Source organism: Rhodnius prolixus, unplaced genomic scaffold (genome assembly GCF_049639745.1).
Source record: "Rhodnius prolixus isolate KJV_2025 unplaced genomic scaffold, Rpr scaffold_3, whole genome shotgun sequence".
In the NCBI taxonomy this organism is placed as follows: Eukaryota; Metazoa; Arthropoda; class Insecta; order Hemiptera; family Reduviidae; genus Rhodnius; species Rhodnius prolixus.
In genome coordinates this window covers 50,797,108-50,813,101 of record NW_027411603.1, presented here as the reverse complement: position 1 = coordinate 50,813,101, position 15,994 = coordinate 50,797,108, and the positions used below count along the sequence as shown (strand labels likewise).

The window sequence follows — 15,994 nt, the reverse complement described above, 5'->3', positions numbered from 1 at the left end:
TTTACGAAATTTTATACAATTATAGACAAAAGATGCCTCCATATATAGGTAAAATATAAACGAAATCTATCGTGTAGTTTACGAGATATTTGCAGTTTAGGTTTTCACTGTTTCAAATAGAAACAAAATTTAACTGTAAATATCTCGTCTCCTACTCGACAGATTTTCAGGAAATTTTATACAATTATAGACAAAGGATGCCTCCATATACAGGTCAAATATAAACGAAATCTATCGAGTAGTTTACGAGATATTTGTAGTTGAAGTTTTCACTGTTTCAAATAGAAACAAACTTTAACTGTAAATATCTCGTCTCCTACTCGACAGATTTTTACGAAATTTTATACAATTATAGACAAAAGATGCCTCCATATATAGGTAAAATATAAACGAAATCTATCGTGTAGTTTACGAGATATTTGCAGTTTAAGTTTTCACTGTTTCAAATAGAAACAAACTTTAACTGTAAATATCTCGTCTCCTACTCGACAGATTTTTACGAAATTTTATACAATTATAGACAATAGATGCCTCCATATATAGGTAAAATATAAACGAAGTCTATCGTGTAGTTTACGAGATATTTGCAGTTTAAGTTTTCACTGTTTCTAATAGAAACAAACTTTAACTGTAAATATCTCGTTTCCTACTCGACAGATTTTTACGAAATTTTATACAATTATAGACAAAAGATGCCTCCATATATAGGTAAAATATAAACGAAATCTATCGTGTAGTTTACGAGATATTTGCAGTTTAAGTTTTCACTGTTTCAAATAGAAACAAACTTTAACTGTAAATATCTCGTCTCCTACTCGACAGATTTTTACGAAATTTTATACAATTATAGACAATAGATGCCTCCATATACAGATAAAATATAACCGAAATCTATCGAGTAGTTTACAAGATATTTGTAGTTGAAGTTTTCACTGTTTCAAATAGAAACAAACTTTAACTGTAAATATCTCGTTTCCTACTCGACAGATTTTTACGAAATTTTATACAATTATAGACAAAAGATGCCTCCATATATAGGTAAAATATAAACGAAATCTATCGTGTAGTTTACGAGATAGTTGCAGTTTAAGTTTTCACTGTTTCAAATAGAAACAAACTTTAACTGTAAATATCTCGTCTCCTACTCGACAGATTTTCACGAAATTTTATACAATTATAGACAAAGGATGCCTCCATATACAAGTCAAATATAAACGAAATCTATCGAGTAGTTTACGAGATATTTACAGTTTAAGTTTTCACTGTTTCAAATAGAAACAAACTTTAACTGTAAATATCTCGTTTCCTACTCGACAGATTTTTACGAAATTTTATACAATTATAGACAAAAGATGCCTCCATATACAGGTCAAATATAAACGGAATCTATCGAGTAGTTTACGAGATATTTGCAGTTTAAGATTTCACTGTTTCAAATAGAAACAAACTTTAACTGTAAATATCTCGTTTCCTACTCGACAGATTTTTACGAAATTTTATACAATTATAGACAAGAGATGCCTCCATATATAGGTAAAATATAAACGAAGTCTATCGTGTAGTTTACGAGATATTTGCAGTTTAAGTTTTCACTGTTTCAAATAGAAACAAACTTTAACTGTAAATATCTCGTCTCCTACTCGACAGATTTTTACGAAATTTTATACAATTATAGACAATAGATGCCTCCATATACAGATAAAATATAACCGAAATCTATGGAGTAGTTTACAAGATATTTGTAGTTGAAGTTTTCACTGTTTCAAATAGAAACAAACTTTAACTGTAAATATCTCGTCTTCTACTCGACAGATTTTTACGAAATTTTATACAAGTAAAATATAAACGAAATCTATTGTGTAGTTTACGAGATATTTGCAGTTTAAGTTTTCACTGTCTCAAATAGAAACAAACTTTAACAGTAAATATCTCGTCTCCTACTCGACAGATTGTTACGAAATTTTATACAATTATAGACAAAAGATGCCTCCATATACAGGTAAAATATAAACGAAATCTATCGAGTAGTTTTTGAAATATTTGCAGTTTAACTTTTCACTGTTTCAAATGGGTACAAACTTCAACTGTAAATATCTCGTTTCCTACTCGACAGATTTTTACGAAATTTTATGCAATTATATACAAAAGATGCCTCCATATACAGGTAAAATATAAACGAAATCTATCGAGTAGTTTTTGAAATATTTGCAGTTTAACTTTTCACTGTTTCTAATAGAAACAAACTTTAACTGTAAATATCTCGTTTCCTACTCGACGGATTTCAATATCATGGTAACTCCTATCTCCAGAACATAGGAAGTTCTATTTTTTAAACAGTTATCTTTTCTGTACTATTCGGTAAAGAAATCATTGAATTCTGATAAATTCGAAAAGAGATATAAACGTTTGAAATTTGAACGAATTCGAATCGTATTTGAAACATCCAAAATTTAATCTTCAATATTTTACGAACAATTATCACTAGCACATTGTAACTTATTCCACTTATACAGCTATCTGTTCTGTACATTTCTGTAAAGCAATCATTGAATTCTAATAAATACGAAGAGAAATATAATCGTTTGAAATTTGAATGAATTTAAATATCACCAAAATTTAACTTTCAATATCTTGTTAACTACTATCTGCAGAACATTGCAATTTATACCAGTTATACAGCTAACTTTTCTCTACAATTCGGTAAAGAATTTAATGAAATCAGAAAAATCTGAATCGAGATATAAAGGTTTGAAATTTACAGGAATTTGTAAATGTAATTGAAACGTATTTGAAATCCTTCAAAATTTAACCTTCTATATTACAATAGCTATTATCACTAGCACATTAGAATTTATACCGGTTATAGACCAATCTTTTCTTTTCCCTTTAGTAGGTGTAAGAGCATGATGGCGCTTTAGGGAAGCTTTTTAACCACTTCTTCGTGCTGAATTTTGGTAAAATCGGAGTAATGGTTATAATAATATTAGTAATTAGTTTTAGTCAGTGTAAGCCTTACTTGCATGGAGGAATGTCCCCGCTTTTAAGAGGCATAGCGTTGAGAGTTTGAAAAATACAAATCTATACAAAATTTTTGAATCCAATGACACTTCATTCATGAAAATCGGTTTATGTGTCTATCGTTCGTAACGATTGCCATACTTCCCCTTAATAGAAGTAACAGCGGTACGATCGCTTTAAAGTTACTTAGAGGAGCCCTAAATCTTTCATCCTGGTCCGAAATTCGATCAAAATCGGGTTAAGATTTGCAGTGTTATTAGCAATACTAATTTTTGACGGGGCCTCACATACATGGGGCTAACTTCTCTCCGATTTCTTTCGCAGCAGGGATGCTGAGATCATAAAATCTTCTACATCTGTTTATTTTTATTTATTTCTTTCAACTTTGTTGTCACTTAATAAATCTGAAATATTTAATCGTAAAATAAATATGTATTCTCAGACCTAGGAGGCTGCAGTAAATTATTCCATTTGATAAAGATTATTTTTAATTATTGTGTATTCTATCTGCTACAACTGAAACAAGAAAAATTAAAATAATAATAAAATGAAGTTCGCATAAATTTTATTAAATAAATAATGTGATAATTTATGAGACAAGTTGACAAGGCTACTGGATTCACTCTATTCAAATCATTACATAATGGAAAACGCAATTTTTTGTCGTAAACAACATCTTTTTTTCTTTTTCTTTTTAAACTGGTTTAAACATGCAAGACTTTCATTCACTACGTTTTCCAATGTTTCAAATTTAAAAATTTTCTTCGAACCGGAAATTTCGAATAAATATTTAATTCATACTAATTTTAAGCTATTGTAGGTATTATCCTTACATCATTGAGCTCTTTTGATGGTCTTCAACATTCGCTTTAGTTACAGCTCTTACAAATCATTTTATGTCTTGGGAGTTCGTAAGTACATCCAAGACGGAATCATCCTGCATAGCATGTACTCAGATCTGTTCAAATAGCAACAATTTTAACTTCCAGTGTGTACCAGTTTTAAGTTGTTTGGTTCATTCTTAAAAGAAAGAGAGAGTTCTTCCATTATGAACAGAAGTGAAGCGTGGTTATTTTAACTGGGTAGAGCCAAGATTCCCCAGTGTCCTAGATCACCTTAAATATATTATTTCAAATTTCATGACAACCTAAATGTGAAACGTTTTTGGAAATAACCAATAAATTTCTCGACACGTTTCTTGAAAGAATGCTCAGGTAAAAGATATTTTGGTTTTAATCTTGAAAATTTTTCCAGACATCTAAAACAAAAAAATAAAATAAATAATAGAAGAAACACGAAAACATTTAAGTTTCATTTTCATTTAATGGCTCAACGGCAGACTTACACAAAACATAATAATCAACATAACAGGAATTGTGATATCCATTTCTCACCTGACGGTAACCATAAACTTAAACCATTAATGCTACTATAACAGCAAGAAATCAAATCAACGATACACATGTTCGGAATTACAAGGGGATTCCGACTGATCAAATAATAGAAGATTTAGTACACTTTTTCATCCAAGATTATTAGTTGCCCTCACTTCTGAAAAAATTCACACCTGTATCTCATCCGATGGTAATAAGACCATGTGCATTACTGGAGGCTTGAGATTCCATCGAACCTTCCAGATCGAAGTCTTTAGGGCTTCGTGAATAAATTATCGCACAAAAGCGTGTGTTTGTTGACATATATTGAAAGAAAAAGTAGGCTTTAAATGAATATTTGGTAAGATTTTTCTGTCAAAACGTCTGGACATTTATTGTTGCAAGAATTGGCAGTTTATCTCTTAGAACTACTATGTTACCCAAGCAATTGAATGGGCCCTAAATCAACCAGCCACCTTTCTAAGACACCCTTTGTAATGGTTTATTTGACAAGAGAGTTACATGTTTCTTTTTTTTGACAAACAAGAGTTTGGCAATTGATCGAGAGTTGTGAAATCACATTTTGAAATTTGGGAATCTATCAACTCGGCAAGTTAATGCACAAAAGATTGATAAATTTATTAACAAAATTTAATTATTACTGGGAATATGAATCTCAGGTGCATCTTATAACATTCTTGTTTCCAGCAAAAAGTCAGAATCAAACTCATAGTCCAGTTAACAAAATCTTTATTAATATCCACTCTGTAAGAACGCTTACAAACCAAACTTTGCTAGGATATTGGCCAACACGTACTTTTTGGTATTAGACTGTGATAATTATGTTGATAAATCACAAATAAAACAAGTGCTTATTGTTGAGACAATTCATTGAGCGGACGGAAGTGCACAGAGAGCAGGAAATACGGTTAGTCTGTTTCATCAAAACACAGCTGGATCGTCTCTTATAGCGTTCGATATAACATCTGCATTTTTCGATCTTTAAGCAATATTTTTGCCTCAAAAGAACATTAAATTTCGTACTTCCGGCAAAAACTCTAACTAGAATGAGTGAGAGGATACTCTCGCGTAAGGGGAAACAGGATAACAACATTCTAAAGACAGACCAGTTGGCTAAGTAATTTTTTGCGTGTTCTCGAAGCGATGAACTAATTTACAATCCTAGTTTTGTCATCAAACCGAAGAGCAGCTAAATGTTGCGTAGACAATGAAGGAACAATAGAACCAGCAAACAGTATACAGCAATTGGGACTTATTCCCGGTCGACAGACTTCCGGAATATGGTTTAGTTAAGAGTGAAGTACCATCAAGTATAGAAGAGTGGCTGGTAAGCCTTAAGTACACATTAATACGGCGTTATAGGACCTCCCCTCCAACCCGAAAATAGAAATTCTATTGTATTTGATTTTATACCAGCAGGAAGTACATAATTCACCACTATACACTCGCTACCGGGTATTATAACTGGGAGGGGTGGCTGGAGAGTGAAGTTAATGTAGTCATTGAGCGCGGAGACTGGAGTGAAAAGCACTAAAGTGCCGAGGCCTAAGATAAAGGAAATGTCTCTAATGACTTCCTCTCTACACGGAACTGTAATAGCTTTACTGAGTCATGCTGCATTGCAGTCATACCGTAGAGGGTGTAAATTTTTTTGAACACTAGCATCGAATTATGTGAGCACTCTCGGCGACAAAGAGGTTCTGATTGTAACATTTGAACACTTCTCAGTGTGGAAATTTTGACTTTTAAGATATTATGAACGTCTAATTAAAATTATAAGTTTTTAGGAAATAGGGCAGCCCTTCGTTTTGAAGTGGCACTTTTTTATGATTTTTTGAGAGGGGGTTGGTCTTTTTCTTTAGGGTGGAGAAAGGAGTTACAATCCAGCGAAGAAGCTTCAAAAGAAGAAATACTGGACCTAAAGTACAACTACTTTTCAGAAGATCCTTCGTCAAGATCATTTGCAAGACAGAAAACATTGTTCAACTGGTGAAAAAAATGGACTAACTTAACCAAGATACTCTACATTTAACAGTTTTTTAACTTGACGTACGATAGACTTAAACTTATTGAACATTGCTTGTACACAATTGAAAAGGGACTGGTAAATTTAACAGTTACTTGAATTAAAAAAAAAAAAAAATCAGTTCGTAACTTTGCCAGTGTAACAATGAAGCCAAAAACTCAGATCATCTATCATTTACCCAGAATAATTGAATACTCAAAAATATATTTGATATCAACGACTAGTTTAAAATTGTACACATATTGTACTTACATTATTTAGTTCAATTTTTTTTAGATATCCACAAATTGTACAGATATCCATTCAAATTGCACATGCAATTAAATAATTTCTTTTAAAAAATTTAAACAACGTTTTCATCATTCTATTAAACCCAAAAAATGATTGACACCATTAAATTGGGGCACACTGTAAACAAAGCGTCAGGACATGTCACTCGTCTAGAACAGAAAATAAAGACAAATAAAATCAAAATAAATTTAAAAAAAAAATTGTTTAACAAAAAAATATATAAATAATAAAAATTTAAATAACGAAATGTGTAAAAATTTCAAATTTCAATTTTATAAACTTGAAAAATATTCTTCTAAACGTATTTTACAACAATTTTATTTTAAACTTTTAAATGTTAATCCAACTTAAATTTAGTATTTCTCTATTCTGTAAGTTTTCCAAGACATTGATTCTTGGGATTCATTACACTTTAGATGGGTAGGAATTTATGAAATAAGTGACCTTCAATTTAAGCTCAAGCCCTAAAGCTTAGAAGTAGAAATATAGATGTTCATAAAATTGAACACCAATTTTGTAAGTTTTTTACATTCATAATGCATGTAATTAACATTACTGTATTACTGTTTTATGAAATTATTTTGAATTGATTCATTTTAAGAAGTCAGAAATTAACAAATCTGAATTCACCTTACCACGATTGTTCTTAAATAACTAATTGATCTTTATTTGCCATTTATTGATATTTATTTTGATTTGTTTTAAAATGGTAATCCTACTTATTTCTGCTATCTATAAATTTTACAAGACAATGATTTTTGTCAATTCATTACACTTGAAGATGTTATCGCTGAACAGAAAATTGAAACAATTCTACTGAATTAAGAGAAAATGAAAATGCTTTTTGATAAAATAATGTTATTTTATTCAGCAAACAAAGGCTAAACATTATTAAATTTTACACTTTTCTAGTTTTTAATAAATAGTTGACAATAGTCAACTATGTAAACTAATTGATTATTTAAACTTACCTTACATTGATTTTTAGTTTTGTGGTTATCATTACAGTTAAATTTGGTTTCCTTTGATCTGCTGGTAATTATTGTTCTTTATTCACCAATGTTATTACGCAATTACCACACAGGGGGCTCAGAAAAATGCTCGTTTTCTTAAGAACCATTCCATCTTAACTTATCACTCCTTTCCTCGACTCTTTTAAGTAAAAATTCTACCTAAAGAACATAATATTTTCAATTAGAGATAATCTCATAGATTAATCATCCAAATTTACGTTTCTATGAAGTAATCTGCTTTAATTCTGTGATCTAAAAAAGAATTAACTGTTTCGTTCTTAATTTAAAATATAATTTTTCTGTTATGAATCACTTCTTTTAAAGATACTAATCATCTAATATCCTATAGAACATTGTTCTTTTATGGGAATCCAAATCAAGAGTAAAAACTGTTAATTGATAGAAACTTTTAAGATCATAACCTTAAAATTGGAGAATTAATAAGTAAATTTTGAAGGAAAGAAAACAGAAACATGGTTATCCAAATTGTAAATTAGATAAACGTTACTTTGTTTGAAATTAATTCGATTATTATATTGATCGATTATTATTAGACGTTTAATTTGTTCTAAGCATACGTATCCATAATACGATGAACATTGGTAAATGTGAATCTGAACTAATTATTTAGTTATTAATGTTCTATGTGTAAACTCCCAGTTTGATTCTAAAATTATTACAACTTATTTGACCGGATTATTTTAACATTTTACAATTCAGATTTTAGATACAGTCAAACCTGTTTTTGTGTGGTCTTATGCGGTTAATGGATTTGTATCGAGATTCAAAACATTGCATTGTTTAAAAACACTTTCTCGCTATTTCGTGAAGTGTTGACACATTTTTTGATTGTAAATTTTTTTATGCAGTCCCCATCTTTCGCGAAATAACAGGTTGTTCTGCATTTTATATATTAAGGGACTATTCATTGAGGAAATTGAAATAGTAATATTGTTCTTTTTCAGTGGACATAGATTAGAACAAAAAGGTTTATTGTTTCGATTGCTGCTGTATCTGCTTTTTATGCTTTAAGGGATGCAGTTTTTTGTACTTTCGTCTGAATTTTACTCACAATTAAGATGAGGTAAGAGGCAAATGTTTTCTATCTTCATTGATTTAAGAAAGACCATTCGATTGTGTGTCAGCAACGAATTGTGGTTCACAAACTGAATGGTCATGGTGTTCTAAAATAACATTCTTGGTGTTCTTACTGAACAGTTTCTTGATAATTGCTTTAGAATAATGTCTGAATTTATTTATTTTCATAATTAATTTTTCAAGTTACTGTTTTGTGTTTTATCTGAACCCTTTTCATGGGTAGTTTTTCAAAATTACGTAGTCTTCAAAATTGAACCAGTAGAGTGGTTTTAACCGCTAAGATTCAGTCGGGTCGCATTAAAAGAAAATTCTGTTGGAGCTACCAGAGATTTTTCCTTTTTTTTTTAATTATAAGTTTTACATTCATGTAGGCCATTTTCTATAAACCAATTTTTCTGCTTCTGGGGACTTCAAATCGGATAATTTTTCCTCTCATCTTGAAGGGGGAGTGGTAAATAGTTTTAAGATTCGTAATACCCTCCCGTAGCAATGTTTTTGTTTACAAACTAGGCAGTTGGGAATTACGACCATATTGGTTATCTAATCTCAGTAGCCGCACGATGAGTGCGCACTCATACTCTGTGAACACATCGAGAGGGCGCCACTTGTTTATTTTGGATATTAAATTAACTTCACTTTTATATAAGTGAATATGAACAAAATTACATAACTATAACTACATACATGTGATTTATAACTCGTCTCTCATTACTGAGATATAATTTTTTAATTATCATTTACTTGAATTAATGGCTGAGTAATCAAAAATGCGATACTTTATTCTTTCTAATCCAGACTACAGCCATATATTTTGCCAGGGACAGAAGTTTCGATGTTTTATAATTAAATATTTATATTATTTTACAAAATTATATTACAGAAATAAGTTGGGAACTAGTAAGTTTGCTTCCAATACTCTCAAAATTAAAAATTGTGGTTAGCTTCACAGGTCTAGATAATAACTTTTGATTTTATCAAGAAATATGTCTTACTGCGACGAATAAAACCAAGGAAACTCTAAAGATTGTTTAAAAATAATTATTATCTAGAGTATTGTTTACCATTTTTGGTGACTGATTCATTATTCCAAAATGTAAGTAAGAATACTATCAATTTCAGACATATATAATATACAGTGACTCCCATTAATATTGGGACACCTATTACAAAATGATTTAAAAGGAAAATGAAAACCACATACAAAAGTTTGGAATTTTCTTTTTTTTAAATTACATTAGCAACATCTGTGGAAATTATATATAAGTATAAATCGATGAAATTCCAAACTGTTAGGTAGTACTTTTTGAAAAAGTGTAAAATAAAGCTCTCAAAAATATTGGGACACCAGAAGTGCTAGTGTTTAAACGTTCAATATTAAAATCTCATACTATTTAATATTTGGTTGGTAATAATTTAATAATTGCTTTTTGACTTAAAACAGCCCTCAAACGATCAGGCATGGATGAAACAAGTTTTTTGGTTAATTCAGGTGGTGTTTTTTTCCCATTCTTCCAGGAAACATCGTTTTAATTCATTTTTGTTAGATATTACTCGTTTACTTAAATCACTAGCTAAATATTGCCATAATTGTTCAATGTTAGGATCTGGTGACTGCGGAGAGGTTTGGAAAACTTTTCGGCAATTATATAACAGTCACTGACGTATCACCCAAGCCGTAGGTTTGGGGTCGTTATCTTGGTAGAATTTAAAAGACCCTAAAATACCCAATTTTTTGGCACTTTTTCCAAATTATTTTTTAATATATTACTATTAACTATTTTGTCCAACATTCCATCAATAAACACTAATTCTCCAAATCCTGATGTGGACATCCAGCCCCAAACCATAACTGACCCATCTCCACCCGGAGGTGCAGCTTTAAAACCCTTTAATGTTGGCTGTAAATTCTTCTTTTCGAGTTCAGCATTCGCTTTCCTCCAGACCATAACCCTTCCATCTGACTGGAAAACATTAAATTTTGATTCATCGCTAGAGTATATCATTCCAAAAGTCACTATTTTCATTAAAACATTTTTCGGCAAATTTCACTCTCTTAACACGATTTATCTTACTGACAAAAGGATTCTTCCAGGCTACTCTACCATGATAGTCGAGTTTTCTTAGCACTCTCCGAACTGTTTCTGCTCCTTTTTTGCTTTCTAAACATGTCAAAAATTTCACATAGAAGTTTTGGAGCACTAAGTCGGTGATCTTTTTTAATTCTTTTAATATATAACGCTGCTCTCTCTCAGAGAGCAGTTGAGGACGGCCTTTTTGTGGGGTTGAGACAATTCTTTTTTCTTTTTGGTAACGCTGAATGATGTTCCACACAGTAGATGTTTTAGGTCCGATCAGTTTTTCTGTCTCTCTAACACTTTTTATTGTCTTTGTGCATAGAAATTACAATATTTCTTTGTTCAATCGTTGTATTTGTATTTTTGCGCGACATGTTACACCTGGCTTGATTTATATAAACTAATTTAATTATTAATTTCATATTGAATATATGCTTAAGGTATATATTTACAAATTGTATAAATATTCGGGCAAAACCTTGGACAAACTATAAATTATAATAGTGTCCCAATATTTATGAGAGGTAGAATTTGCACTTATTATAATATATATATTTTTTTTAATCTACCAAAACATTTTTATGTACTTATTTAAATAGTTTTTATTTAATTAATAGTAATTATAAAATGAAATGAATTTATAAAAATTTGAATAAATGGGTGCCACTTTTAATTTTCGTCAATTTTGAACTTCTGTATGTACTATCCCAATATTATTGGGAGTCACTGTATGTGATTTTAAAATTTGTTTCCAAGCTCTCGACCTAGGAACTGGGTCACATCTTCTGGGCTTATGCTATTGACAATTATATAATATATATATATATATATTTTTTCATCGTTATATGTAAGGTTCATGTGTTTTCTGTCCTTTCAGTAAATAGGACAGCTTTCTTTCTAAATGTCTCTAACATTTGAAAAACAGTGTTAGCATTGAATAAATTCAATTCAAAAAGGTCTAGGATGACCTATTTGAAATTTACCAATGGTTTCTATGTTCTTTCTTTGGGTTCTCCTCTAAAATGTATTCTTAAATTTAATTTCTAAATTAAAAAATGATAATAATCATTTTTAACCCATTTTATATTAATCTGTTTTCTCTTTTTCAATTTCAGATAGTGCGGGAGTGATAACTACGGGAGTTTTAAATGCGGGAGTGTTAACTACGGGAGTTTTATATGCGGGAGTAATATTCTATATCAATTAAATTTAAGTGTTTTAACCAGTGCGAATGAACAAGTGATTCTATTATTCTAAATTCTGAAATAAAAGTATTGCGTTAGTCTTTTTTTTGCGATTGAACTATTAAATTTGGGCCCAGTGGAATTGGCGAAGTGGTCACCTTTAGCCATGTAGCAGCAACTAATCAAAGGTAGGCCATTTTATGTTGTAGCCATAAATATGCTTTTGGTCAGGACTTTTTTTTGTCCGATTTTTTCTTTTTGTGAATATATTTATTTAGTTTTTCTCGTCAGCGATAACAAATTAGGCGTTATCGACTACTTAAAAGGCTACTAGGCCAATGTTCAACACTTTCACTTAATAACAAACGACTGATTTATACTTCTATATTATTAAAACCCGCCTGGATGTACTGGTTTTGAACTGTGGGGTTCAACGAAACCCCACAGTTCAATACCATGCTTCAATCTTCACAGAATTCAATCGCTTCAGTCTAAAATTCTCCGCACTATCGTTAACGGCTCCATTTTACGTTTCAAATCCAACTAATCTACACAGACTTGGAAATTCCGTTTTTGTAGGTCCAGGTTGCTGGAACTCGCTATAAAAGTTTTCATTAGAACTTCATCACTCTCATTCCACCAATCCTCTTGTCCCGCCATTTATCCTCCTCTCAATTAGTGAGTTTGTAGTGGTGGTTAGTTATTGTCATTGTTACTCATAGTGCATCTAGCGCTGGTGTAACTTCTGCTTCTTCTTTGTCCTCTCGAAGGACCTTGGCCTCCTCTAACACCTTTCCCCACTCCTCTCTCACCAAGGCAAGTCTCCTACAAGTCCTTACTCCCAGTCTTCTAACATCCTCTTCTACATTATCCAGCCTCCTAATCCTCTCGGTCTTCCTCTTTTTCTCGCCACCCTGGGTGTCCATTCATTATCTTCCTGGGAATTCGGAAATCTTCCATGGCCTAGCCATCTCAATCTTCCCCTCTTAATCCCTCCTACCAAATCCTGCTCCTGGTACAGCTCTATTATTTCTCTGTTTTTTCCTAATCCTGTACCTTTCCCCTTCTTTCACGGGGCTAACAATTTTCCTCAGAATCTTCCATTCCCAGGCATTAAGCAGTTTTTCATCCTCCTTGGTTAACTCCCACGTTTCACTGGCATACGTAACCACTGGCCTCAATATGCTTTTATAGACGGTGGCGCTGGTGTAACTTAACAAATAAATAAAATATCTACAAATTTTGTAACAGACATTTTCCTAACAATTTATTTAAGAGTTTCATGAGCAGTGTCGGGTGAGATTTGCAGTTTTAAAACAAGGTAGAACGACTGTAAGGATTGAATTTTGAATTTGAATCCCTGATATTCCAAAATATATTTTTTTTAAATGTGTCGGTACGAACTTTGGGAAATTCCACACCAGGTTCTATTTCCCACTCAGCTGTTCCCCAAAACGCATAAAATGGAAACTTAATTTGAAAAACGAACTAAACTTACGAGGGTCGTTTGAAAAGTCCGTGCAAAGTCAGAGAGATAGCACCACTGGCGCGTATCGAGGTTATGTTTAGTTAGTAGCATCTCTTGGAAGAACACCCACCAAGTTTCAGCCAGATCGGTCTATTTCTTTGTGTTTGGCATTCGTTTGAATCGAGGAAGTCGAGTGATTTTCAAAAAATGGACGAAAAAGAATTTCGTGTGTTGATTAAACACTACTTTATGAAAGGCAAAACGCCTGAGGAGACTAAAGAGAAGCTTGATAAACATTATGGTGACTCTGCACCTTCGATTAGAACAGTTTATAAGTGGTTTCAAAATTTTCGGAGTGGCCATATGGGCACTAGTGACGCTGAACGTTCTGGACGCCCTGTTGAGGTTACTACTCCAGAAATCATTGATAAAATCCATGATATGGTGATGGATGACAGAAGAGTGAAGGTGCGTGAGATTGCTAGTGCTGTGGGCATCTCGAATGAACGGCTACATAATATTTTGCATCAACGTTTGGACATGACAAAGCTATCCGCAAGATGGGTGCCGCGATTGCTCACGCTTGACCAAAAACGAAATCGTGTGAAGTGTTGCAAGGACGGTTTGCAGCTGTTCCAGAAGAATCCGCAGGACTTTAACCGTCGTTTCGTCACTGTGCATGAAACATGGATACATCACTACACTCCTGAGACCAAAGAACAATCTAAACAATGGGTTACCAAGGGGGAATCTGCGCCAAAAAAAGGCGAAGACCGTTCTCCTTCGGCCGGAAAGATTATGGCGACTGTCTTTTGGGATTCGCAAGGAATAATCCTCATCGACTATCTGGAAAAGGGTAAAACTATTACAGGTGCATATTATTCATCGTTATTGGACCGTTTGAAAACCGAGCTGCAAGAAAAACGCCCACAATTGGCCCACAAAAAAAAGTCCTTTTCCATCACGACAACGCACCAGCTCACACCTCAGCAGTTGTGGTCGCAAAATTAATGGAAATAGGGTTCCAACTCGTTTCACATCCCCCCCTATTCTCCAGACTTGGCTCCCTCGGACTACTATTTGTTCCCCAATATGAAGAAATGGCTGGCGGGAAAAAGATTTTATTCAAACGAGGAGGTGATTGCAGAAACGAATGGCTATTTTTCAGGCTTGGACAAATCCTATTATTCGGATGGGATCAACAAACTAGAGCAGCGTTGGACGAAGTGTATAAGCCTAAAAGGAGACTATGTTGGAAAATAAAAAAGATTTACCCCCAAAAATTAAGTAGTTTTTATTTTTGCACGGACTTTTCAAACGACCCTCGTAAATGTAATTAAGCTGTTTTTCAGTTTGAAAACTGAGAAATTGAGAATCTTTCAAATGAAATGATACAGAAAATCGAGTTGTCGATGTTTTCAGTTCTATTTTTGGCGATGATGTTTTACTGAAAAAAAAAACAAAAAAAAACAATCATCATTTAATAAGTAATTATTGTTATCTACAATACACACACACACACACATATATACACAAACAGTAATCTTTCTTATTGTCAGCGCTCAGGTCTGTCAACAATTTTATTAAATAACATAAAAGTTTCTCTTATCATCTTTTAAGATATCTTGACATAAAGTAAATGGGCTGACAAAACACTAAAATGAGAAAATTCAAGGTCACATTGATAGATAAGTAAAACATACGAGAGAAATCAAAATGCAATGTATTATCAGTGGTTATACGTAATGATTTCAGGGGAGAAAAACTGAAGGATCTCATTTTCTATGGCACTTTTCTGATCGGTTTTTTCCCCCTAATTTTTCTGGGATTTTTCTCGAATTATAGCTCAATACAATTTTCTCTTGACTTCATACTGTTCACTTACACAAGGATCTAACACCTTTATTTGAAAAATGTTGCTAAGAAAGATCGTTTTAGTACATTTAGGATGTTAGAAGTTCGTATTCTTTAGAAATGTTGTTAAGTCCCTGAAAATATCTCTGATTTTACTGTTCATTATTTTTTTGGTGACTAAATCCTTCGAAGGATTTTCGGTCCTGTGAAGGAGGGAGACGAAATAGGGAGGCTATATCAACTGTTCGGAGAGAGGTGGATGGTGGTACGTGTGGATAAGTTTGGGAAGACTGAGCTGGGCTGGACATGTTGCGAGAATGGATGGCGGGATCGATTTCTAGAAGATCGCTCAAGATGGAGGATAGATGGGGAAAGAGAGGAGTAGGCAGACCAAAGTTGAGATGGGAGGATGGTGTCATCTCAAGTGTCGCAAGAAACCTGCTACAGGGTGAGAAATTGGAAAGAAGCGGCATGCAAATGACCGGGAACTATTGAATGCACTCCTTGGGGAGGCTAGGACCCACCAAGGGTTGTAACGCCAATTAGATAGATAGATAGATTTTCTGGTGACTG

General features: G+C 32.6%; 1 protein-coding gene and 1 long non-coding RNA gene across 5 annotated transcripts in view; one reads left to right on the top strand and one right to left on the bottom strand.

The window, feature by feature from the left end:
• Nucleotides 1-3,366: 3,366 nt before the first annotated feature.
• On the bottom strand, nucleotides 3,367-8,233 carry LOC141452274 (uncharacterized). 2 transcript variants are annotated; one of them, XR_012457304.1, is made up of 5 exons: nucleotides 8,165-8,233; nucleotides 7,701-7,901; nucleotides 6,691-6,878; nucleotides 3,852-4,276; nucleotides 3,367-3,534 (listed from the first exon to the last, which is right to left on the bottom strand). It is a non-coding gene; the product is annotated as an uncharacterized lncRNA (long non-coding RNA). The 2 variants fall into 2 exon arrangements; XR_012457303.1 differs by lacking the exon at nucleotides 8,165-8,233 and having other exon boundaries at nucleotides 7,701-8,158.
• A 190-nt stretch (nucleotides 8,234-8,423) lies between these two features.
• Nucleotides 8,424-15,994, top strand: part of puc (dual specificity phosphatase puckered) — a 267,275-nt gene continuing 259,704 nt past the window's right edge. For all 3 annotated transcript variants that reach the window (XM_074124216.1, XM_074124215.1, XM_074124214.1), the window contains exons 1-3: nucleotides 8,424-8,635; nucleotides 8,708-8,826; nucleotides 12,031-12,287. The gene's annotated coding sequence lies outside the window, so the exon portion shown is untranslated. The remainder of the gene's footprint in view (nucleotides 8,636-8,707; nucleotides 8,827-12,030; nucleotides 12,288-15,994) is intronic.